Source organism: Anser anser, assembly GCF_964211835.1.
Source record: "Anser anser genome assembly, chromosome: 3".
NCBI lineage: Eukaryota > Metazoa > Chordata > Aves > Anseriformes > Anatidae > Anser > Anser anser.
In genome coordinates, this window is record NC_139722.1 from 56663019 (window position 1) to 56690335 (window position 27317).

The 27317-nt window shown below is 37.6% G+C and overlaps 1 protein-coding gene and 1 long non-coding RNA gene across 4 annotated transcripts in view; both read left to right on the forward strand.

Moving 5' to 3' along the window:
• NKAIN2 (sodium/potassium transporting ATPase interacting 2) overlaps nucleotides 1–27317 on the forward strand; it is a gene marked incomplete at its 3' end in the record, with an annotated part of 585648 nt that overhangs the window by 133837 nt on the left and 424494 nt on the right. The gene's annotated exons all lie outside the window — the stretch shown is intronic.
• LOC310897592 lies at nucleotides 4–26092 on the forward strand. 2 transcript variants are annotated; one of them, XR_014582404.1, is made up of 3 exons: nucleotides 4–3358; nucleotides 7098–19987; nucleotides 25676–26092. It is a non-coding gene; the product is annotated as an uncharacterized lncRNA (long non-coding RNA). The 2 variants fall into 2 exon arrangements; XR_014582405.1 differs by lacking the exon at nucleotides 25676–26092 and having other exon boundaries at nucleotides 4–2108; nucleotides 3260–3358; nucleotides 7098–23112.

Genomic DNA, 27317 nt, shown 5'->3' on the forward strand with positions numbered 1-27317 from the left:
TAGAAATGATTGTCTTATGTTTCTTCAACGCAAATTAGAGATCTAACTTCAAGGTAGATTCAACAGCATCCTAGGTATTACAAAATATTTTTGAAATGAAACCAACTATAATATTTGAAAAAGTGAACCAGCTGCCTTAATTTTGAGGTCCTGCAGAGCTTTGGTGGAAAACAAGTCCTAGCAAATAGCTGGGAAAAACATATGCTTGAAGAAATTTGGTGGAGGCTATTTTGTTGTTTGTTGTTGTTGGGTTTTTTTTTGTGTGTGTGTGTGTGTGTTGTTGTTGTTGTTTTTTTAACGTATGCTGACTGAAAGTACTAGGCAAATATTTGTGAATTTAGGATTTCTTAGGAAAATGGAGTAATAGCAGTGATTAATATGCTTTGAGTAACTGAGTATTCATTTGGGTTTAGGAAAAGAGAAGATGATGTAGTACTTTATGGCAGGTATCTCTTCTAAGTATATGAAATTTAAATATTTATTAACTCATCAGAGGGAGAAAATAATGATTCCTTCATAAAAATAAAGAAAGTTATTTCCATCAAAGGCATTGAAGATCTCTTTTTTTTTTTTTTTTTTTTTTCTTCTTCTCATGTTTGAACGATGTTCAGAAGGGATATGATAATGGTTAGATCTATGGAAGCTCTAAGATATAGAGATTTTATTTCCACATATATATGTAGCGGAACTGCAGGTTTGTTAACTTTTTCAGTTTTAACTAATATATTTAATCTACTGGAATAAATGGAAATATAGCAATGACTTCCAGGCCATTAAGTAACGAATACTAAATGTATAACAAATATATGTTATTCTGTCCTCAGTTTCCAAGTTGATCATTTTTGAGTGGCATCAAGTTGACTGTTCTACAGCAGTCTTTGGGCTCTGTAAATTCATAACACTCATGATAATGAATAACCAAACATTTTTTTAAAAAGATCTATTTTAGGTTAATTCTATAACTTTAATGAATTTGATTGAAATAGGTCTATCTGCATATATGGAACAGCGGCTGAAGTGGGCTTCTCAGACACTAACATAGATAACCAATTTGAAGTATGAGTCATCTAGTGGAGATAAAGGACTTTGGGTGCAGAGGTCTGTCTCCTTCTGTGATAGGTGCTGCTGTGATCAGGAAAAGATACACAGGTAATTACAGAGATTTAAAAATCTGAAATAGAAATGCTTAATTGTTCTTGCAAAGTTGTATATATTTCTCTCTTGAAAGAATCTTTCTTTGTAAGGGCTAGATGTTGATAATAATAGCAGTAGTGACAACACAGGTGTAACTTTGTGCCTGTGTGGGAATTCTCTCTGAAACTGTGAGCTAATGCTTGATTGTATTTTAATTATTGGCAATATTTCTGTTGGTTTAGTGGTTTCTAAACATAGCACTCTTCAGCTGCCATTGGAATAATTTCCAATTTTTCTAATTAACTTTCTTCCTTTTAGAAGGGCATTTCATATTGGACCTCATGGGTTAAGGGTTATGTTATTGAGCAAATTAACACTTCTTGTCACTGTAGCTTGCTCATGGACAGTGGAAAAGATCTCTTAAGATGAATGATAACAAGCGTCCATCTAACCTACTGTTGGGCAGAATTCATCTGTCCTCAGGAACATGCAGTTCTCACAACATTTCTGAACCTTAATTGTTGCCCTTTGTGCAAGCAGAGCACATTAAAGCAACACGGCTTCAGTATTTCTCAGAGGATAGATGCGATACCATGTTCAAATTTACATTTAAATATGGAAAGCCTTACGTAGCCTTTCTCATCTGAAGTTCAACTGTGTAGTCAGCAGATCCACGTGGATCCCTGGAAAGAACACTGACACAAGAGTACTTTACATAAAATAAATTCAGATTGCTATGTATTCAGAAAACATATTGCGGTCAAAAGGCAGAGGGACTGTAAATGTGTAATAAGTCATTTGTACGTGTTAGCAATTCATACAGAAAATTGTTGTGGATATTTTCTCAGGCAGTTCTTACTCCCAGGGTCCCTTGGCCTGTTTCATTGTCTGAGACTTGTTCTACCCCATGGTCAGGGCTGGGTGACAGTTCTGCTACTTTCTAGCTCCGTGTAGTTGACACCCTGGCAAAGCACGTAAGTAGTCCTGATGCTCTCATCTGAGGGAATCTGTCTTCTCCACATACTGCATTGTTACAGTTAGAATTTGTCTGTGTCATAAAAGTTCAAAAAGATCCCCTAGCTACAACAGTCTAATCCCTTAAAGACAAAATATACAGTTCAGAGATGGTTTTCTTTCTGGGCTGCATGCACTGTCTAAAATGGGCAATAATAACTGTGTATCATTAATCATTAACAGACTTGTAGAAAAAAAATCAAAAAAAAAAAAGGATCAACTTAATCCTTTTAGACATTGACGAGTGCATGCTGCCACTTTAAATAATGGCATAAAAGGCATCGTTTCTACCCAGTATGGATTTACCATAGTAAATGAGTTTGAGTTACTGTATGCATTTTGCTCTCCATACTCTGTTATCAATAACAATCCTCAGGCCTCACAAAGGGCAACACAAGCAGGAAAAGAATAATTGCCATTCTGCATGGAGCCAGTTTATTGATGAGGTGGACAGAAGTAATATTTTTAGCCTGCTGGGTGTCCATCTGTAAGCAGTTTCCTGGAGCTGCCACTTCTCCTTTCTCTGGAAACTGTTATGGCTTTGTCTGCCCAAGGAAAATAATGAGATCCATCTATCAAACAGAGAACAAACAATAAACTCTATACCTTCCAATTAATTTGTTTTTCACCTCTGTTTACCAATGTGCATGCAGTTAACTATCCATCATATTATATGCATGTAAAGAAGTACATTTTTCAAAAGGTTGAATCTATTAACCCTTTTGCTTGCAAAATATATCTGCATGCCCTCTAGCTAAGCAGGAGACTTGGGGAAAAAATAAAAATAATAACTAAAAAAAAAAAGTCCTTTTGAAGTGCCAGAACCTAACAACATAGAGCATGATGCAGAATCATACCATCGAATCTTAAGTCTGTATACTCTGTTATGCTAATAAGTTAGAGTCCATAAGAACATCTCTGCATGAAAAAAATAAAATACATTTCAGTCCTGCCCAAAACCTATTATAGTGTGTCATTTCAGGATTTAATATCTCTATATTAAGTATAGAGATCCCTCAGAAAGTGTGTTGAGCAGGTACTTGAAGCTGTAGTGCCTTCCCACTACATTACAGTAATTTAGTTCTTTGTCGCTGCTGTAATTCCATCTTAGGTGTTTTTCTGCTATTCTTGTATGGAGATTTTCAATGAATTGGGGAGCAGCTGTACCAGATGCTGACCGAGCTATGTAGTCCTTTTGTCCACTGATATGGTAATATGAGAACTTGCTGTTTTTCGTTGTTGTTTGTTCCACCCCCCCCCCCCCCCCCCCCCCCGCAAGCACTGGTAAGTTATGGGGGTTTGTTTTTGTCTACAGTCTTGCCATCTGTGTAATTAAGAAGCATTCAAATCCAGGTATTATTTATCGACTTAAACAGGTTTGTATGCTATTTCCATGGGTAAAACATGAGTGCAATTTTTCAGGACACAGATGGCATATGAAAAAAAAGAGTCAACTAGACATTAAAAATCTGGCTCTGTATTACGACATGCGTGCACACAGATACACAGAGGAAATTGGCTCCTAGGAATCAACTAGTTCCTAATATTTCATTAGCTTTTAGTGCATTAAAGTCTTGAGCACTGAAGATGGTTCAAAACAGTATTGATGGTTCAAGTCAGCCTTCTCAGAAATTGTCTGGGAAGTGCCTAGTGCTAGAAAAGGAGAGATGCCTTAGATCTTGGGAATCTGGCTGACACTGTATGATGCTGTAGGAATGGCTGAAGCACCTTATCATTGCCATTTGCCCCTCTAAAAGACAGTAAAATTCTATTGGGTAGGATCTCATTTGCTTTTTGAAAAGGAGATCCTTTTTTGTGAAGAAAAAGGTTAAGAGGCTTCAGAAGTGTGAACTGAAGTGTGAAGAAAGGAAAACAAGATGAGAAAGAGATAAAGCCAAGAAGAAAATGTCTTCCTGTGTATTTCTCTTGAAATCAAATCAATTTATAGCTTCCCTAAGTTAAACAATTGGTAGATGACATTTTATGCAGATGAATCAACGTGTTCCCAATTATAGTTGTATATACAATATCCAACATGCAGTCAGCATTTTAACTAGTATTTGTTAGCAAGCTGCTCTGAGCTCACCCACAAATATGTCACAGAGAGAAGTCTGTACATTTTGAGTAAGTGTGAATTAGAAAGGCAGATGTATAACCTGGGAAGACTTCCAGAATCATCTTTCTTAAAAATGGATGTGTTCAGCATTGGCTACACTTAACAGGATTATTCTTTGTGCCACAAGCTGTTAGAACATCATCAGCATGATGATAATTCAGAAATAAGCCCAGATATATTTGATTGGTCCTGGCCTCAGCCATAGGAATCAGTAAGTCTTCATGGGAAAAATATCTTTGCTGCTCTCTTGCTATTTCTGTCTTGATATTGGGAGGCCAAATACTCAGCTAGGATAAATTGGCACAGCTCCATTCAATTTAATGGTTAGCTAACGATCTGAACAGAAAACAACACAGCACACTTATTAGTCATGAATTTCTTATTAAGCATCTGAAATTATGAAAAGTTTCCCTGCACTTCCTTGCATCTTTGGCTTTTGTTCTCTCATCTGGTTTTAAGATTGTGGTTTTAACCTCTCCTTTATTACCTATACATTGCTCATTGCTGCTAGTCTGCCTTTTTCTGTGAAGCAGCAACTACTCTATAAAGCAGGTCCACAGTCCTGGACCCCAGTGGAGTTCATTTAGTCTGAATTGCAATACAATTTCTTATGAAGCTATCCATACAAAGTGCTTTACAGTAGGATTACACTCATTTCAGTGGGGCTGGAATAGTTTCAGAATGTTGACATATACATATACATACCATTTCACTGCAATCTCTCATGTATGTTGCAATGTACTGCAGGGGATTTTGATACTCACCACTGTAGTTTTAATGTCTCCCTGGAAAAAAAGGTTAATAATTACTCAAAGTGCATGATTACTCTGGATTGCAGAAGAGTAATTATTCTAGATAGCAAAAGGATATCAAGCTCTACTAAGCTCATGCAGAAGGGTGTGTTCTCGAGCAATGTTATGTTTGGAATTTCCAAGTCCTCAAACTCTAAAGTTTAAGTATCAAATTGGGGAATGTAATTTAGAAAAAAAATGCATAAATTTTATTTAAAATCTGCATTTTCATGAAATGAAAGCTATAAAGTAAATACCGATTAGATTGTTTTGCCCATCTAAGGGTCTAGAACTGAATTAGAGAAATCTTGTTAAAACTCCTGTTCAAAAGAAAAGGAATTTTAGATACTCATTTTCAGACCTAACTGTTAGCTGAAATAAATCTGAAGAACTTCACTGAAGTCTATGGAAGATGAATGAATTTATACTTTCCCACAATATGGCCTACATTTTATGAAGGCTTAGAGTATGACATGGCGAAATGAGAAGAATTTGGATTAAGACATTTCTATAAAATCGATCCATCTGATATGGTCAAATTCCTTAAAACCAAAGTGTTTAACAATCTGTTTCTCTCATTTACCATTTATAGTTCACTTTAGGCCATACACCATCAAGTAAAGATGAGCAGTTTTTCTTCAGTTTCTCTAAACTGACTTTGGTTGCCAGGATATTAAAGGTTTTTTGGCACCCAATAAAATTTTACTCATGACATTTTATATCCACCACTCAAGAGGCTGACTAAACTTTCATGCATCTATTGTAGAGATTCAAGATTAATAACACTAGCTAGATGTTGACACAAAGAAAATAAAATTTTAGTTTTTTTTTTTTTTAAATCAAGGCAATTTTAATTAGCGTTAAATAGGGCAGAAGTGCTGCACAGAAGTGCTGTACATAGAAAGTAAAATATTGGTGTAAGGGTTGTCTGAGGGGAGAAATGCATTAGTCTGAGTAATGTAAGCTTGTTTCTGCATGATTATTATTGCAGTCTTTGCAGAGATTTTTAATATGCATCATGTCATTCCAAATAAGGCTTACAACCATAGAATGGAATAGCTTGGTCTCTTAGGTATCATAACATTATGTTATTTTTTATTTTTGTACTTGAAATATTTTGTAATTGACTAATATGGCAGATAAATTGCTGCATGGAAATGTGTAAAAAGTATATTTCCAAGCAGAACACAGATCCTTCAAGCTCTGGAGGAGAAAAGCATCCTGGCCTCAGTCTAGAGCATTTAAGTATATATGCAGCTTTAAAAACCTAGAAGTCCCATCAGCTCATGTTTCTAGTATCATCACTTGCATCAGTGAGTTAACTTAGGTACTTAAGTTTATTAACATGGTTAAGTTGTTTGCTAGACTGGGAAAAGATAAGGAACTAAGCCAGAACTCTTCTGCACTGTGGGAGGGAGATGCAACCACGTCTTAAATCAGTTTGTCTCCAGAATGAAGCAGAAACTTTCTGTGAATGCTACAGCAAGTTCTGTGGAAAACAAACAAACAGAAGTTTTAAAAAATATCGAAAATGAAAATGCTGATCTTTCTTATTTTAGTTTGATATTTGTATGAACTTAATTTGTGGCTCTAAAGGATACTTTAAAAATGAGGCATGAATGCTCCTTAAGTAATATCTATTCACTGCTGCATGATTAGTATGTTTCTAAATCAGAAAATTAGATGTGGTGCCCAATGTGTGATGGACTGTTAATTGTCAAGACAGCCAGCCTTTTAATACTAAATATAATAATAATACAACCCTATCATGGCATGAAGAGTATTTAGAGCTGTTTCAAATATCATGATATATTAAGAAAAAAATAAACAAAAAACAAACAAACAACAACAACAACAACAAAGAGAAGCATTTTAGATAAAACAGGCCGGAAAGGCAAGGTGGTGGAGTTGTGCTTTGTGAGTCAACACATGAAATATATGGAGCTCTCCCACAAGGTGGATGATGAACAAGTTGAGACCTAATGGATAAGATTTGAAGGACAGACTAGCAAGAGTGACAGTGTTGTGGGTTTTTGCTACAGGCCACCTGATGAGGAGAAAGTAGATGAGGCCTTTTACAGACAGCTGGAAGTACCTTCACAATCATAGGCCTTGGTTCTCATGGGGGACTTCAACCACCCATCTGCTGGTGGAACAACACAGCAAAGTGCAATCAATCAAGAAGGTTCCTGGAGAGCATTGATAATAACTTGCTGACACATGTGATGGAGAAGTCAATGAGGAAAGGTGTGCTGCTGGACCTTGCACTAACAAATGAGGTAAAACTGGTTGAAGATGTAAAGGTTGGGGACAGCCTTGGCTACAGTGTACCATAAGATCATAGTGTTCAGGAACCTGTGAGGAGGAAGCAGGGCAATAAGTAAGATCACAACCCTGGACTTCAGGAGAGCTAACTTTGGCCTCTTCAGGGACTTCCATGGAAGAATCTCCCCTTTTGGGGGAGAGTGGCTCTAAAGCTGTGCAGAGGAAAAGGACCTGGGGATGCTGATTGATGCTTGCCTGAAAATGAGCCAGCAGTGTACCCAGGTGACCAAGAAGGCTAATGTCATCCTGGCTTATATCAGGAATAATATAGCCAGCAGGACCAGGGAGGTGATTGTTCCTCTGTACTCAGCTCTGGTGAGGCCGCACCTCGAGTACTGTGTTCAGCTTTGGGCCCCTCACTACAAGAAAGGCATCGAGGCCCTGGAGCATGTCCAAAGAAGGGCTACAAATCTGGTGAAGGGCCTGGAACACAAGTCCTGTGATGAGCAGCTGAGGGAACTGTTTTTGTTTTTTTTTTTAGTCTGGAGAAGAGGAGGCTCAGGGGAGACTATTGCTCTCTGCAGCTACCTGAAAGAAAAGTGTGGGGAGCAGGGGGTCGGCCTCTTCTCGCAGGTAACTAGTGACAGAACTAGAGGGAATGGCCTCATGTTGTGCCGGGGGAGGTTTAGGTTAGAAATTAGGAGACATCTCTTCCCAGAAAGAGTAGTCAGGCATTGAAATGGGTTGCCCAGAGAAGTAGTGGCACCACTTTCCCTGGGGGTGTTCAAGGAAAGGTGGGATGTAGTGGTGGAATGTAGGGTTTAGTGGGTGACATTGGTAGTAGGGTGATGGTTGGACCAGGTGATCTTGAAGATCTTTTCCAACCTTAATGGTTCTATGATTCTAATCCCATAGGATTAGGTCCTAGAAGGAAGAGGGGTCCAAGAGAGATGGTTCAAGGATGGTGCATCCCTATGAGCAAGAAATCAAACAGAGGGGAGCAGAACACATGCATGGATGAAAAAAGGAGTTCCTGACAAAACTCAAGCAGAAGGTATACAAGAGGTGGAAGCAGGGACAGGCCACTTAGGATGAGTATTGGGATGTTGTCAGAGAATGCAGAAATGTGACAAAGAAGGCCAAGGCCCCTTTGGAATTAAATCTGGCTGGGGGTGTCAAGAAGGATAACAAGAAGAGCTTCTTCAAATACAGAGTAACAAATGGAAAACTAGAGAGAATGTGGGCCTACTATTGAATGGGACGGGGACCCTGGATGCAGTGAAGGCAGAGACACTGAGTGCCTTCTTAGCTTGTCTTTACAGGCAAGGCCAGCCCTCAGGAATCCCTAACCCAGGAGACCAGGGAGAAGGTCTGGCGAAAGGAAGACTTTATCTTGGTTGAGAAGGATCAGGTTAGAGATCATTTAGGCACACTTGAGGAGCGTCTGATACACGAAAAGGCTGTGCTGCCATTCAGGATCTTGACAGACTGGAGAGATGGACAGAGAGGAACCTCTTGAAATTCAACAAAGGTATGGGAAGAATAACCCCAGGTACCAGTACAGGCTGGGAGCTGACCTGGTAGAAAGTAGCTCTGTGGAGAAGGACCTGGGGTCCTGGTGGACAACAAGTTGACCATGAGCCAACAATGTGTCCTTGTGGCTAAGAAGGCCAACGGTATACTTGGCTGCATTAAGAAGAGCATTGCCAGCAGGTTGAGGGAGGTACTTGTCCCCCATGACTCAGCTCTGGTGAGGCTTCACCTGTAGTACTGTGTCCAGTTATGGGCTCCCCAGTGCAAACGGGACATGGAGCTCCTAGACTGAGCCCAACAAAGGGCTATTGAAATGATTAAGAGCTGAAGCATCTCATATGAGGAAGGGCTGAGAGCCGGGCCTGTTCCTCCTGGAGGTATGGGGCACAAGGGGGTATTCTGATCAATTAAGTATCTGAAGGGAGGGTGTCAAGGGGATGGGGACTCTTCTCAGTGGTGTCCAGCTGAGAGGTGCTGGAAGTTCTGTCTGAACATGAGGAAAAACTTTACTGTGAGAGTGACTGAGCACTGGAATAATTGCCCAGAGAGTTTGTGGAGTCTCCTTCCCTGGAGATATTCAAACGCCATCTGGATGCAGTCCTGGATAACATGCTCTAAAGAACCCTGCTTGAGCAGGGAGGTTGGACTAGATGATCTCAGAGGTCTCTTCCAACCTCAACCATTCTGTGATTTTAATAGGAAGAGAATTAAAATATTTGCTAGTGGAAGTGTGATGTATAAAATTTGTATTATTTAGATTAATTTAAGGCAAGTATATTTATCTAAGCTACACTAAAAGTGTATACGTTATTATCAATAATTAGTGCAATAACTTTTTGCAGGGAGAGCAAGAATAAAACAATTCTGTATTTAAAGCTACAAACAAATTCACAACTGGAGATCAGGTGTAGCTTCTGCAGCCGCTTGTAGATGTTAAAATAAATGTTGCTGGTTTACATGGTTGTGTAATATTTATGATCTTGAGAGAATTCAGAAATCAAACTTTTCCTTTTGGGATCTTAAGCTTGCCTGCTTGGTTAACAGAAGCTTGTGCCCTAGTAATTCCCATCAGGCCTCAGGTTCCTGCTATTTACCTCTTAAGGTAATTAGAGTTTCTCTTGTTAACATCTGAGACTTCAGACACACAACTGAATTTATCCTTGCAACATCCGTATTGAGATCTAGTGATCCAGACCTGAGCTTACCCCCCAAATCATTCCATATGTTGATCTGCGGGAGCCCCAAGAGATTAATCCTATCCCTTTCTGCTCAGAGGAACCACACTGCTTTTCTTGCCAGTCAGGTTTTATGCATGAGAAACAGAATTTTACCCATGGGGTTTGCCTTTTTACTTTTAGAAAAATACGATTAAAAAATCATTCCTCCAAACATTTTAAAGTCATCCTTGTATCCTTTTACTGAAGTATATTTTTCCTGTACAAAGCAAGTGGTAATAAAAAGTTTGCTTTAGAAGAATGCTACAGGTATGGAACATTGCTAGTAATTTCAATGTTGTGTTACAGGGTTGTGAAAAATGAAATAAGATACTTGAAACAATTAAAAACATCATATTTCCATTCTAGATCCTGAATGTGATTAGAAACTAGATGAATAATATTTTCTTCCAGCTGTTCTGGGTGCAGGTTTTCATGCACCATAGCCATACAAAGCATAGCTATATTTCTGTTTATTTGCACAGCCCATCAAAAATATGATTTTGATTAATGGACTTTTCTCTGTTAGAGAATTAGAGAATTATAAACTATGGGTCTCTTTATTATAGCAGAGAAGACTGAATCAATGATATATGATAAAGGTTGTAGAGATTATTTGAATCAAAAAGCCTTTGGACCAAATTCATATCAAGGTTCTATTTAGCAATAATGTTCTAAGGTTCATTTTGGGTCTTTGTTTCATGGAACAGACAGTTTTTATGTGTTTAATCTGCATTAGTAATTGCAGAAAGAACTAAAGCTTATTGCCTTTCAATTCTCCAGCGTAGCGTGTTTTCACTCATTTATTTTTTTTATAACAGTTCCAAACTTTATGAAAGAAAACAACAACAACAACAAAAAGATACTCTGGCATATTTTTTTATGTTGAAGTATTTCTGGCTTTGCTGCCAGTACACTGAAGAAGCTGTGTATTAGACAAGTGAGGAAAGTAGCAGTCTTACAAAGCAAATCAGGGACAAGCCCTTGGCATTACCTGAGCCATCTCAGGTTTTAATGTTAATCTTATGGGTACCCTTTTCAGTTAATCACTTGTTACACCTTAGTGATAAAGTTATTGTCATTCTTTATTTTGTTTTCTTTCCTATTGATTGTGTGACTTAAACTAAGTAAATAGCAATATAGTTTTTGATAAAGTAGTGTCATCAATTTGGAGATTGGAATTAAAGGTCTTCCAAGGAATTTTTCCCTGTATACTTTTTATTCATGTTAACCGTGTAAAAGAGCTTTTGTCAGAATGTGCTTCTATGGCTTTAATTATTCATGTACTTGCTAGGAAGCTGCAGCCTCTCACTTGATCATGTATTATCCAAGTGATATTTAGTAATTTCAATATTAATTTTGACACGCTTATAATAGTTTTATGAATGTCTGTGTTGTTGATTTCCACCCTTCTTTTTCATTCCCACAGTCTTTTATTTCTTCATATATATATTTTTAATATATTTCATCTATTTTATCTTTTCATATTTTTAGCCTGCCTCCTAACATAGTCTCTTCATGCTGCTTCAGAAATAAAGCTAGGGATTCCCCTGTCATCTAAGCTAAAATTTTATGCCATTAGCCACTTCTGCATCTATTTTACCTGCAAGATCTTAAAATACACTATTGGTAGAGACTGTATAACATTTGAGGGCAATCTGTTGTAGTACTTCATGTTCATCAATACAACATACACACATGCACACCCAGCCACCCATATATATGTCTGGTCATACGCCCACACCACTTAAAATCCCATACAGAAGTTAAAGCCACCCCTTGCTATTTGTCCTGTCTGCTGTGGAGTCAGCAAACAATTCTGCTTGTAGCAGATTTTTTTTTTTTTTTTTTTATATTATGTATCAGGTTGGCCTCCTACGAAATGGCCAGCCCCTCTTCTTTGTATCATTTCATCACAAAAATAGAAGCACTGAAGTATACTATTTCTAGGTTTCTGATCCCATTATTTATTGTCTTAAAAATAAAAATAAAAATGTCCACATCAGTCACTAAGTGTGCTTATTTTCTCATTCCTTGTTGTCTGTATTTTGTTTCTATTACCAGCATCACTTTTGTACAGCTCTAGAGACTAATTTTAATTAGCTACCACTTCAACAAAGGTGAAGGCCCACATGCATTGTGCTTTTGTGGACAGACGTCAAAATGGAGGTTTGTGTTTTAGTGTCTCTGCAATAACACAGCTTTGCTAGGAAACAAGGTAATTAGGTGTTGATTGTATAATCTCAGATATGTCTTCACATTACTGTGAATTATTTTAGTACTTTTTCTCTAAAAGCAGTGCCACATTATTATAATTTGGTGTAAAACATTCACAAGCTAATCATAAAATTTGACATTAGAAGTAATAATATACAGGTTAATCTAATTCGTCATTATTTATTTTTTTTATTTTTTTAAGAGATTCTGATTGACTTGGCTATTGTAATTATATTTGCAAAACTTATTTTTTAGCATAGAGAATAATCATTTGTTTCCTGGCATTTATTAATACATGCACACGTGAAAGCAATAGGAAGTATATTTCTTCATTTTCTAACTGAGTTGGCTGTTTAGATAGTTGGAAGTGAGGGAAGTACATTTGCTCCTTTCTCCAAAAGTTCAGCATAATATAAAATGCAAGCACTGCTTTCCAGGCAGAGTCTTCAGATGGTGCAGACAAGATTTCTGAGCACATTCATTGTGCTGTTCCCTGGCCCAGGCCCCTGCATGTCCTGGGCTGCACTGGTTCCCCTGTGCCTGGGACCGGAGCTGAGAGCCCCAGGCAGGGGGTATCAGCGGGACTGGGGAGCTGCACCTGAGAGGTTGGGGAGCAGAGTGTGCACACATTGCTGCTGCGTTCATGTACCTCAGCTCCTGCCTTCCCCCAGATGACATCTTTTCACCGCATGAGGAATTATTCTTTAGAGGCTTGCCTTTCTTCTGCTAATCAGCAGGGCTGATGTTGAATTCTCCCTTTTTTGCTTTTATCATCCTCCACTTGGCTTATTTTCCTCCACCATCAAACTCCCTCTAGCTTTAATTCATCTCTCACACAGATAAGTCAAAAGCTGCAATTATTTACAGTGTGTGAGGAGGAAGGGAGTGCATTAATTTATAAATCATTTTAAATTTACTACTCATAAGAGGTGGCTTATGGAGAGTGCTGGCCTCTATCCACTCAGCTTAGCCAGAAAACAACAAACCTGTTTAGTCAGAAATGATGCCAACTACTCCTGTATCCCACAGAAGCCTTGTTCTGCAGGGATGAGAGGTCTGTGTTCCCTGACCCTACGCAGTTTGTGGCTTTGCTGCTAGAAAAGTCAATATGCCTCCTAGTTCTAATCTTGGGACTTTTTCCCCCTGCTAGGGGACTGACTGAATTGTAACTGTGGGCTTGTTTTGCTTAGATCAGACAAGCAGTTCAACGTTGCTGTCAGAGCAGTGGTCTGGGGAGCAATGGCCTGGAGAGAGGCATCAGTGCTCTGTACAGGATATTATGGTTCCTGGTGGTATTTCATCAGGAACTGTGGAGAAACAAAAACAAAACAAAACAAAACAAAAAACTCATCAGGTGTTCTTAGGATATATGCCATTAAATTAGAAAAGACTGAACAAGTAATTTTCTGAGATAAGCAATGTGTGAAGAACACACGTGGAAGGAAGAATATGTGAGGCTCTTCTCATGAAATAAAGTAAGTGGCACAGCAGTAGAAGTGGCTACCAAAAGTATTTGGTAACAGACAATGAATTAGATGTTTCAAAATTGCAGCTGGACAAACGTTGTGTAACCCAGAAAAGAAAAATTAAGACTATGCACCTCACAAAGCATCCCATGCATAAGGAGCTCAAGTAGTTTAAGGTGGATAGTTATCTGTCTCTCTTTCACACAAACCTCGGAGATGTTCCAGAAAATACATCAGAAATGTTCACTAGTGCTACAATATGCACTATGCTTATCTAGGTATTTGTGTGTGCTTGTGCATAATATCAGTGTTTCATATGATACATCCAGAGAAAACACCAAGAACTGGATGCTGTGAAATTCCATACAGGTGCACCCCAATGGCAGCTCTCTTTGCCTAGATCCTGGTGCAGGTAGCTGGTGGTGGCAGGGATTTGTTGGTCACATCCACATCCATGTTTCAGGATAGATGCGTAAGGAGCATGCATCAAGCTCACACTGTGCAGTCAGATAAAAATGTCAGACCTTAAAATACAGACCATGTGATAAGAGCTTTGGCATTACGCTTGCTGGCAACCAATGTGACATCCTCGCTCCTCCTTACCATCTCTAGGTCCCTGCTCGCACAAATTTAAACTATTGTGTTTGCTTTGCAGCATTCTCTTCAGTGTCACAATGCCTGATTCTTTGCTGCCATTATCTGACTAGACAATTACTAATTTTAAAGATTGTTTTTTTCTTTAAATTCAGACTTATTTTAAACAGCTTTTTTTTTTGTCCCAGCCTTTCATATGAGTGATGATTAGGGATGATCAGGGCCATGCTCTGTAGCAGTTAGAGATAACATGGACACGTGCAAAATGACGTGTTTGGTGACAGCCAGCCTGGATTCACTAAGGGCAGATCATGCCTGACAAATCTCATGGCCTTCTATGATGGGGTTACAGCACTGGTAGACAGGGGAAGAGCAACTGACATCTACATGGACTAGGGCAAAGCATTTGACACTGCCCCCCATGATGTCCTTGTGTCTAAATTGGAGAGACGTGGATTTGATGGATGGACCACTCATTGGGTAAGAAGCTGTCTGGATGGTCGCACGTGAAGAGTTGCAGTCAATGGCTCAGTGTCCAGGTGGAGAACAGTAATGAGCGGTGTTCCTCAGGGGTCAGTACTGGGACCAGAGCTGTTTAACATCCTTGTCAGTAACATGGACAGTGAGTGCACCCTCAGCAAGTTTGCAGATGACACCAAGCTGTGTGATGTGGTCGACCTGCTGGAAGAAAGTGATGCCATCCAGAGAGATCTGGACGAGCTTAAGAGGTGGGCCTGTGTGAAACTCATGAGGTTGTCCATATGGAGTGGGGCAATCCCAAGCACAAATAACAGGCTGGGCAGAGAATGGACTGACAAACTCTGAGGGGAAGGATCTGTGGGTGTTGGTTGGCAAGAAGCTCAAAGTGAGCCAGCAGTGTGTGCTTGCAGTTCAGAAAGCCATCCTACCCTGGGCTATATCAAAAGAAGTGTGGTCGGCAGGTTGAGGGAGGTGATTCTCCCCTTCTGCTCTGCTCTCATGAAACCCCACAATTAAAAACCGTCAAGTTACCTGAATTTGCTCTAATGACCCTTTGAAATTAATACATGGACAGGCACCATCTTCCAAATTCAGCTAGGTTTTAGAGAAGACAATCCCACCCAACTGATGGTTAATGCTAAACACCTAAATTTTACCATTGTCAGAACTCTATTGTTTAACGTTAGTCTGAGCCAGTTCAGCTGCATATGACCAAAGTAAATGAGCGTGTTAGGGAGATTTCTCCTTGCAGAGCTTTGAGATAGGGGAGCAAGCTCTAGACAGAAGATAAACATGCATGAGTACCTTTTTCACCTTAAGTCCCTATGCACTTTTGGTGTCCACTTCAATGTGTTGCCCTGTAAGTAGGGAATTTTCCTTGTTATAGATTTGAGGGATGATATATACATATACGATAAGGTTTTGAAAGCGGTCCTTTCTGTACCGCCTAGGATGTGTGGAAGCCACTGGGAAAAGCAGTGTAAAATGGGAATCATAAGCAAGTAATGATGATACTCTCTCATTGAATCAGTTCTATGAAAATAATGTTTTCAACATACTTTCATTACAAGAACCTCCCTTGCAGCTGCACTTTAATAAATCTTCTTTCTTTCTATCAATGAGAGCAAAACTTTTAAGAAATAATGGTCCATAACATGAAGCAATTGTTCCTGTGAAAATTTTAAGCCTAGATATCTGATACAGAAAGGGAGCTTTGCAACATAGGCAGTGCACCGCACTTTTTGTAACTGTGTCCTTACAGTAGGAAGTGAATGACCTGCAGTGGACAGCAGGAGTTTTGCATGAGGTCTAAGTACTGTGGCCTGTAACTGGCAGTATTTTTAGAATGTTTTAACCTCAGTGAGAGTCTTGCATGCTTTAAGTGCAGTGTACCCTTAAATATTTTGCTATACTAAGGTGTTAGTATAGTCAGCATCTAGTAATTTCAAATGTTGGATTAGTAGCAAGGTTATAAAAATCCTTTTGTTCCGTTTGAGTATTTTGAATTCCAGACTGTTTCTTTGCAAGGATACGCATAGGAAGTCACTTAAGACCTGTGTTTTGGGAATCGTGCATTATTTTAATAATGAGAATGCTGAGGTGCAAAAGGAATCATTTGGAAATAAGTAAATAAATGATGGGGGAGTAAAAACACTTTATTTTCTTAATTAAAGTGAGAGTTTATGGTGCAAATGTGTAGTTAGGAAACATTGCTATGAGACTAATTCTCAGCTGACAGAATTAGAATTTCCATAGAGAAATGTACATTGGATGGTGTGTTCAGTTGTGCTATTGCAGCATCTTATTTTATAAATTAAACTAAATTGATATTGTTGGTCATCCTATAAATGCTGTTAGAGAATTTGTGCATTATTATTTATTTCTGTTAGATGGTAATCTTTGAATATAAACTAAATAGCCATACCCATCATCAGAGACAGTGGAAAAGGATGAATTTAGACTTTTGATGCACACAAGGGACTTACAAAGTTACTGCACTACTTTCAATTTTAGCTAGTTCAATTTTAGCTAATTTAGCTAGATCTTGAAGTCATTTATGCCAACACAACCTCAGTCTTAGAAGTATATAGAGAATAACCACTGGCAGGAACCTTGGGAGTGAAGTTGGAATGCTCCTTTACATTGTGAAGTAAATAGTCTTATATGGTTTTGTATAGTATTTCACAATCTGAGAAAATAATATATTTCAATATGAAGATTATATTTAATAATTCTACTGAAAACATCAGTTGTACAGAAGTGTAATGTTGGGAATCCTTAATTGTCTCTTCTAATGGAAGTCATTAAAAAAAAAAAAAAAAGAGAGAGAGATAAGTAAATGCCAATTGTGGGAGCTGCAGTTTAACAATACCAGACCATAAATTTGAAGGGGGGGTGGGCGTGGGGGAGATACAAACAGATTTAAAATTTCTTACTATTGGGAGTGATACAGATAGTCTCTCAGAAATTGTGTCCATTTATGCTAGTTTCTTATAATTTTTCTGTTTAGTTTCTGCAACTAATCTTAAGTGCAAGTGGTAAGTTTTCAACATCCAAAACCACCCAAGTTTAAAAAGAAGTTATTAGAAAGAAACAGAATTTTAAAGGAGGCATTTTTAATCAATTGGAAAGTCAAGTAAATGCATGCTCTTTAAAGGTTTTGCTAAATCAGGACCTTAAATTATGATCTTGCTTATGTTAACAGGTAAATGCAACGAATCTACTCCAAAGTGGATGTTACCCTTAAGACTGAATTAATCTAATAATATGAAACTATTTAAGAGATACGTGATGCTTCTCTGCCCCACTGCCTCAATCCTACACCTGGTGCTCCTTCCCATTGTTTGTTCTAGAACTAGTATGCTACTTCTAGTATGATTTGCTGGGCCAGTTCTGCTCACTACTTCATAGAAAAGCAAATGCTTGAGTTTTGAGAAGTATGAAAATGGTATGGGCAAGACCTCTTCCATTCAGAAGCTCATGGTGGCTCAAAATATGATGTGTAATGTCATCTAAAGTAGAACCAGTGTTCAAATTGCATGATATAGTCTTTAAGCAAGTTTAATAGTTTTTTTTGTCATTTTAGAAGATAGTTAAATTCAGAAGTTTTAGAAGCTTTTTTTTTTTTTTTTTTCTCCACCAGTAATGTATGACTCTTAAGTGTTGCTATTTGCTCTATAACTCCTTGGTGTTCTGGAGCATCCCCGAGTTTGAAGTAACCTATATTCTCTCCATAGGCTTGCTTGAGCTACTGTTGCTGTTTTGTCCCTCAAGCTTCTGTGTTTTAATCTGTTCAGTATAAAACAATATCTGGAAGAGCATCTCTGAGTTTTCAGACTCTCCTGAGGAACATAAGCTCTGCATAATACCCCTTCTCATGGAAGGGTTTCATGAAATGCTGATCTGGTGCTGGCACAGCTGACTGAATGACTGTGTTATCTGTGTAGTCTTTGTACCTCAAGCAGTTTAAAAACAAACAAAAACAACCAAAAAAAAACAAACAACATTCCCTTGAACTATTATCTTTATATTTCACAGTAGCCATAAAGATTTATTTTGGTAAAAGTGAAAGAAAAGAGCTGGGAGTATGTGTGCTAATTTTTGATCCCTTTTAACACATTCTCTTTCTCCTTTTTGTTATAATGATGATTATCTATTATTTTAAGCTCAGTCATGCAACAAAGCTCTGTGGGGGCTGTGCAGTTCAATTGTTTTCACTTGAAAGAGTGACCATTATAGTGAATCATGTCCATTGTTTCATGGTGGGAGCCAGTGTAGCACAGGATCTTTTGAAATTATGGGACTAAAATATTGACAGTGGAGACCTTTGGAATTAAGAAAATGTTCAGAAAAAAAATTGGAGTGTGCAATTTTTAGTTTAAATGTGTGTGTATATATATGTATGCGTGTGTGTATATATATGTATATACACAAAATAGCAAAAATATACACATTAACATGTGTATGTTAATATACACATTAACATGTGTATGTTAATGTATATGTATGTAATATATACATATGTAATGTATATATATACAAATAGGAATGCTAAATTTTAACACAATAATGGCCTGACACGGTCAGCAATTCTAAGTATAACCTCTAAATCACTGTTCCTTACTTTCTGGTTTTGTTTTTTGTTTGTAAGTAAAAGAAAGAAAAGCACGTTTAAGTTAGAAGGCTACTGTTTTCACAGGGGATCTAGATGAGCAACACCTTTGAAATTTTGAGATGAGAATAATTTACTCTTGTCTAATGATAGATTGAATTAGTTTAGTTCAGCTATTTGAAATGGAATATTTGTCTCAGTCTTCCTCTATCTCTCCACAATATATACTTCAGCACATTTTTCAATTAAAAAGAAAGACTCTTGGGCTGAGTTGGTAAATTTCAGCATAAATTTTTATTGTGAAGTTATAAGCCCTGGAAAATAAGAAGGGGGAAGATTATAGCTGTCTGACACTACCTTATCTATATAGCTGTGTACAGCATCACTACAATAAAAGAAGATAGCAGTGTCTTCCATTGATTGTTATTTGATGAATGTAAAGCAATTTACTGGAATGCAATTAGCATTCGCAATTGCGTTACCGTGGGGATTTTTTTATGGTGTCTTTGAATTGAAAATCTATACATTTTTCTGGTCATGAGTCACTTCTAAGGAAGCTTTCTTTCTTTCTTACTTTTTTTTTTTTTTTTCCCTTCAGTGTCTCAGAACTATAATTTGTGGAATGCTAAAAGAAAGTAAACCTAGAATTTTTATGTTTAAAATATGCTGAAGGACAAATTGTACAGTATATCTACTGCAGTAGATGACTTGGATTTAAATTTGTGAGGCTGTGCATTACTGGGGATTTAGTTTTTTTATTATTATTATTTTGTTTTGTTTTTAGGAAGAAATACATCCTCTGAAAAATAAAGGGCTTCTGGATAGCTGTGTCTCAGCAACCTTGAAATGATTTCCTAAATGCATGAGTTAAGGGGCTTGAAATGCATGGATTAAATAATCAAAGCAATATGCTGAAACAATAAAATCTTTGTATGGTGGCATAATGTCAGGATAATACTGCAAGAAGTAACAATGCTACCTCTTCACCAGAAGAACCATGCATGGGTACAAGTGCTCTGTTGGATACACTGTTCTTTCTGCACTTTAAAAGGGTACATACACATCTAGTTACGTTCCCAGTTGTGATTATTTCTACATCACTCAGAAATTATGTAAAGATTTTAGAGAGTGCATACATATGTATTGTTTCATAGTTTGAGATTTGGGGTGGATTTGACTGGACAAATCTCATCTGACATGTAGAGGGTATCAATGAAAAATGTGTTTATGTTGCTGTGGGCTGTCAACATCCTTCTGTTTATGAGTCATGAACAGCAAAAGTAAACTGTATGGTGCTTTTTAATAGCTTCTGTGTGTTTTGGACCAAGTCTTGCAATGCTAACTCAAAGAAGACTACAACAGAGAATCATTTCCATAGAGAACTAACTGAATATTTGTTGTTTTCAAAACATGGTTGTTTTTAACATTATCAGTTAATGTCTTACTACTTTAATGGTATACAGTGTACCTTAACTCCTTGAGGAGAAGCTTTTCTTTTATGTGTTTGACCTTAGAGGTCTTACAGAGTCCCATTGTCTATTGCACCTTGTGTATCTTAATCTCTGTGAGGTCTAGAAAGAATTGCTACTGAATTCTTGGTTACTATATTAATTTTCCCCCTGGGATATTATCTTCTGAGCTTTCATAGATTTTTTTTTCTTTATAATGGAAATCTTTAAAGAAAGAATAACAGATAGAAACCAGAACAAAGGAGTTTCTGTATTTATAAATACAATGCAATCCCAGATCTTGACAGTTTTGTTTCCACTGAAATTTTCCTTCAGTTTTAATGGTAACAATGATGCTGTAATTATAACCATTTAACTGGTATTGGCATTAATATTGTAATGGATTTAGAATTGTCCATTTGCCCCATCTCTGTCTTGCTTAGCAAAAAAGAATGCAGTCCCTGCTATTAGGTCATGCTGTGGTATGCCTGCCATTTTAAGGAGAGGCTAGAGGCTTTGGGGAATGTATCTTGTACTCGTAATGAGCAAACATAATTTAGGAAGAATCATGAGGATAGAGCTGCAGTCCCCACTTCATTCAGAATTAACTCTTTGCTGCATTTTCCATTAACATCAATAATCAGTTGATTACTTTATATTTTCTACACTTTCTTCTTGAGGAAAAAAGGCTAGATACTTCTGCCACACCAACACAGCCTCAAATTTTAAGTCAAATGGGTCCTGTGAAGAACTAAAACAACCAATACAAAATGCAAGATGCAAAGAATGAGGTAAATTTGTAGCTGTATGAATAGCCTTAATCATTTTCTAAAAAAAAAAAAAAAAAAAAGGAGATTTTCTATTGCACTGGATAGCTGGAATACCAAAGACTCTGTATTGCTGAGTCTTTGGTATTTCAGGGCTGGATATGTTCCAAACATAACTATTGCAAATAATTTTCTTGAGGGAGATTTGTATCCTTTATATGTTAAACTTTTGAAGTTAATCTCTTTATGAATCTTCTACTCCGTGTCACTGTCTTCCTCAGGTCACAAATTGCAGTGCTGTGACCTCAGTTTCCTCACCAAACAGTCCTAAGGCTGAAAGCAGATAGCAACATTATCCTATACGCGTCTTTTTTTTTTTTTTTTCCCCTCTAAGTCTGTGCTGTGATACTGTGTTTGTAAAGCTGGGAGGGTGCTTTGAAATATATTCATCAAAATTCTGTCATAGATGCTTTTCTTCTGTAATATAAGTATTTCCTGGGCTTCAGCGGAGTTCAGCATTTCTTCCGGCTGAAGGATGCGACCACTGCTGAGACTAAACTGTGTGTGTAATACTTGTAATTGACTGCTGGGTTGTATATACCCAGTGCTCATACTGGGTAAGATGCTTTGCTGCTGCTTTTTCTATTTTCTGAACAGTGACATATTGTGATTGGGGGACAGGCTGGCTCAGGAACCGGCACCTGACCCAAAAGCAGGAGTGTGCCAGGCAGCTGCTTTGGTTACTCTACTCCTGCGTGACCAATGGCTCCTGGCTCCTGATAACTTCAGCTTAGCAGGAACCAGTGCACAGCAGGGGACAGGAGTCACTGTTTATTGTATCATTGACTATCTGATCAGTGTTTTCATGTCTCTGTGAAGGCAACAGCTCCTACTGAAGAGAGAGGACCTGTGGCTTCACGTGGAGACTTCACACAGCGGCAAAGTCCAGTCTCTTGCCCTGCACTGGTTTGCAGCTGTTGTGGGAGCCTCTGTCTGCCCTGAAGGAAGGTAGTGATTGGTGGAAGCCCAGAGGCACTGTTTTACCTAGAAGCAAGACTACAGCTATCATATGGGAATATGAGGGGCAATGGCTTCTGTCTTTGCAGGAAATAAGCAAGAGGCAGGGCATCCTTCATGGTAGAGTCCAGATGACTCCAGGAGCTCATGGTGTCTTTCAACCTCCATGTGAGCCAGGAATACGAACTTACTCGGCTTAGAGACACTTTTCTTCCACCCACCCCATGACCTTAAAGCACTATGTACAAAGATCCTTTTGATTTATTTATATTTTTATTATTATATCACTTAAGGATCTGCAGCAGAAGTAATGAGTGATGGCTGGTAAGCAGAAACTTTGAGTTGCCCTTGTAAGGTTGTTGCCCTTGTAAGGTTAGTCTGTGCTGAGCCTATGCAAGCTCTGTGCTCTGTTTTGATTTCATCTTGATCCTGGTTTTAAAGTCATTGGAAATGATGTAAGGGGAAAAGTGAATTTTAGAGATTCTACCCCTCTATACTAGCTATTGTATGCTGGCCAGTCCAGGGAAGGTCATTGTACAGTTGTACAATTACTTCAAGGGAGACAGTGGTATTTCATGTGGAACTTAGAGGACCTTCATAGAGGCTAAGCAATGAGTGGTTAGGACATACCAGTGACTCTCTGGGTGTTTCAAGAACAGACGGCAGAAAGCACAGTTGGCTTTGACCAAATATAAAAGAAAGCCACATTAATGAAAATTTGTAAAAGCTGGAAGATCAGGAATAGCTTACCTTGTGGGGTTAAAATACCAAACTGTGCATGTTGTTTTCACTGGTGAGAAAGGGGAGTGAGCAGCAGGAGAAGTCATAACAGACAGGCTGGAGCTATTTAGAAATAGTAAACTGAAGATGTTTAAACCTGCTTTTAATGTGATTTCTGGAAAGAAAGAAAAAAAAAAGGAAAGAAAAAGAAAAAAAAAGAAAAGAGGAAGTCCAGGCCATCTAAAATCATCATTTTCACCATGGAAAAGAGGATTCATTTATAAAAATAAACAAACACTGCTGGACAGATTGGCATTACCCATCAGAAGAAAAGAGTAAACATTATCAGTTCAGCTCATGAAACCAAATCTGGGATTTGAAAAAGGGTGCACTGAGGAAGAGATCATGGAAGAAGCAATCACAACATTTTGCCCGGAACTAAGTCTTGGGAGTATCTTGGAAGAGTAAACTGAGCACTGTCTGCCAACAGTGATACGTATCTTGAGGTCTCATTTACATCTTTTTTTCCTGATAATGAACTTTACAGGCAGCTATCAAGAACAGAACAAGTGCCAAAAGAACCACCTCAGGATTTATTTGTTAGAAGTCCTGAATAGGATAAGAAAGTACAGTTTGTTTCAGAAGTACATTCTTGCTTTTTGTGATCCCTCTATTTGAATCAAATATATTTTATTTGGTCCTGCTAGGATTACAAAAATAATAAGTTGGAGAACAAAGTCGAGGCAGGAATGTGGTATCCTCTGAAAAGACTGTGTGCTGAACTCATATCAGTAATGGAAGGTATTTTTTTAAGGGGGAAAAATGTCTTAAAATATAACTTCTTTCATGCATGATCTATATGAACTAAGGACCGCAGTTGGTGATATTAGCCCATAAATGCAGAAATGGACATATAAGGTTAGCTGTCCAAACATGTAAGAGGAGTACATCTGTGAAGAAGACTCTGTCCAAAGATTATCACAGTATATACCTTTCGTGGAGGTAAGCAGTCCAACAGTGAGATGCTTATATAACCCTTTTAGAGAGGGGAAGAAAGACATACATCAGATGCTGTGGAACCAGGACCTCTAAAGAACTGCTCTGAGGGGGAATGTCAGGGCCTCTGAAAGTCAGGTTCAGTGCCTTGCAAAGAAAACTCATACCTAGAGGGATAAAACTGATAATGCATTCAACCTATTAGGAGTAAAATGTATTTGGCTGTTGAATATGAAGTAAATTACAGATAGGCAAGGTCTCAACAGATTGATAAAACAATAATTTCCTGAGGATTTTTGAGCTCAAATTTTTATTTGACCACATATCCTTCACAATGGATGGACTGAAATTCTCTGCTTTAAAAACAGACAGTATGACTATTTCTTGCTATAAACAGTACACACAAAAGGAAGGTAGATGGTCACATTCAAAACTGCCTTAATTTCAGAGCTAGAAGCAACCCTATGGGAAAGCTGTTTTTCCTAATCTGTTTCGTGTTCCCCATTGCATTGTTGGAGATCTTCTACAGAGCCCACTGTGGTCTGAAAAAGAGCAAAAACAGTTGTTCACTTAGTACAAATGCTACAGTCTTTCCCTATCGTGATTTCTATTTTGTACCTCCCCCATTGAGAAGAAACCTTTAGGAAGGTAAACTAAGAATACCTGGCTATGTGTCAGAATGCTAACTACAGCTAAAAAGTATTAAGTTCATTGTTAAGAAGTAATTTATTATTCAAGTATTAAGAAGGCTGAAGTTTCTGCCTTTAAGTTAGGCTGTAACTGACAAATGTCACCTCTACCTCTACAATTCTTCATGCTTTTATAGCCATAACAACCTGCTAACCTATGTTTTCACTTCTGTAAGGCTGAATGTTACAGCAGACCAGTGGGTACCTGACTGTAACTTTGAAAGTAAAGGGAAATCTAATGCAGAGCATTATTCATTATTCTCTTCCTGAGAAGAGGGAAATTATATATGACAGAGGAATGAGTAATAGATATTTTAATGTTGCATATCATCCTTGGGCATACCATAAAACGCCAAGATATCTTGGCTAACAGCTATTGCTGCTAACCATAAACAGTAAAAAGCTTTTCCGTGAACATTAAAGCTGCCATCAAGCCTATTACACAAGAAGATAACTGAATAATACCAAAAAGAGGATCAACCTGTTGTAAAACTTTTTCGCCATAAATTGTAGATAGCAATAGATAATTGCAGGTACCTCTCTAGATAATCAAGAGAACACATGAGACTAGTAAAATCTCCTCATGACACAGGTATGGCAAAAATTGTGTTTGGGAAATGATCTACTTTTCTGTGACATAAAATAATGACATCAGCTGTTACTAACCAAAAGGTTCAAACAGAATTGAGTACTTCAAATTAAATTGTGTCTAATTCAAGAGTAAATAATCGTTAAAGAATTGGCCATGACGTATCAGCCACAAAGAAGGCACCAGAGGTTTGGACTCACACAAAGTGAAACAGTCAGCTTTTCACAGTAACCAAAGAGGTGTGTGTGTGTGTTGTGTTTTTTTTTGGTTTGTTTTCTTTCTTTTTTTCCTTCAATATACAAGACACCTGTTTCTGTCTTATCTGTTCATTAAGAACTCCAAAAAAAAGCTGTAGGAATAAACAAACAAAGATACTTTATTGGGAAAAATAACATTTGTTCCAATCAATTGAAAAAAAAAAAGTCTTGTTTCTTGTTTCAGAAAAATGTATTATAGAAATGAAATAACAAGCATGCTTTTCTTTTTTCTTCTCATTTTTTTTTCATTGAAATAGAACCACCATCCTTAGATGAAGACCAAAAAAAAAAAAGTGTTGGGTGAGGGGAGGAACTAGAACAGATAGAACAGAAAGCAATCCAGACAACACTAGGGACTTCAGCAACAGTGACTCTGATAGGTAAAATACGTTAATATTAAAACATAGCACAGCAACTCTGAATTAAGGGACAAAAACATTTCACCTGCCTCTGATAAATGAGGATGTTTTAACTTCCAGAGTTTGTTGGTCAGATGGAAGGCACAAGCAGTTAAAAGACATCTCTGTTAAAGCAATATTTCTGAAACTGCAACAGGTAGTTCATGAGAGAGAGGACTAAAATGAGAAGTATGTCAGGGCTTCTGACCACTGAAAAAAAGAACCACCAAGCTTCTGATGTTTGAATATTTGGACATTTCATTATCAACATTTTAATGCTTTGAACTAGAACAGATAGAACAGAAAGCAATCCAGACAACACTAGGGACTTCAGCAACAGTGACTCTGATAGGTAAAATACGTTAATATTAAAACATAGCACAGCAACTCTGAATTAAGGGACAAAAACATTTCACCTGCCTCTGATAAATGAGGATGTTTTAACTTCCAGAGTTTGTTGGTCAGATGGAAGGCACAAGCAGTTAAAAGACATCTCTGTTAAAGCAATATTTCTGAAACTGCAACAGGTAGTTCATGAGAGAGAGGACTAAAATGAGAAGTATGTCAGGGCTTCTGACCACTGAAAAAAAGAACCACCAAGCTTCTGATGTTTGAATATTTGGACATTTCATTATCAACATTTTAATGCTTTTGATCAACAGGTCATGGGATTTTCTTTGAACTTTGATACATTTGATATTTTGTGCCTCCTCCTTTGTATCACTGTGCATTTTATTCAAGACTGATTTCATACTGATAAATACAGGACAATTTTTTAATAAATGTTCTTCTAAATCTGATAATTTATCAGAATGACTTAGTCTTTTAAAAAATAATTTCCTCTATACCCATGAACTTTTAGAAAATATTCCTGAAATGATATAATTTTATATGGTATCATTTTATTATTTGCCTATGTGGAGATTAAACTGCATAGGATTGACTATAATGCTAAAAAGTGGAAATCCAAGTGCCATCACTCTTAATGTTAAAATGAAGAAAGATGCATATTTGTTAATTGTCACTAGCAAAATTTGCATGGGCTGAAAGAAGGATGTATATCAGAACTATCAACCCCTAAGGGATTGTGGAACTTGTTGAAATATCTTAATGAATGTTGTTATAAATATTAATGCTAGAACGAGCAAGCACCTTGCATGGGGGAGATGCAGGGACATAGAGGAATGGTAAGACTGTATTTAACCTTCATTCGTTAGATGCATCCACGTCTGCAGAGGACATGGAAGGAGACTCGAGGTGGTCAGAGAAAAGTTTTTTAGCAAAGGAGTTACATTGAAGTTTCTTTGGGTTCTTTGGATATTAAAAACAAACAAACAAACAAAAACACTCAGTAGTAACCTTACATCATCTGAAAAAACACTGCACGTTTGCTAGATTTTTGTAAAGACATATCTATAATTATTGAAAAATGCATTTATATGATCATAAACAAAGCCTCTTAGAAGAGGATACAGCTTCAGAAATTTTAGGAAGAAAGAGT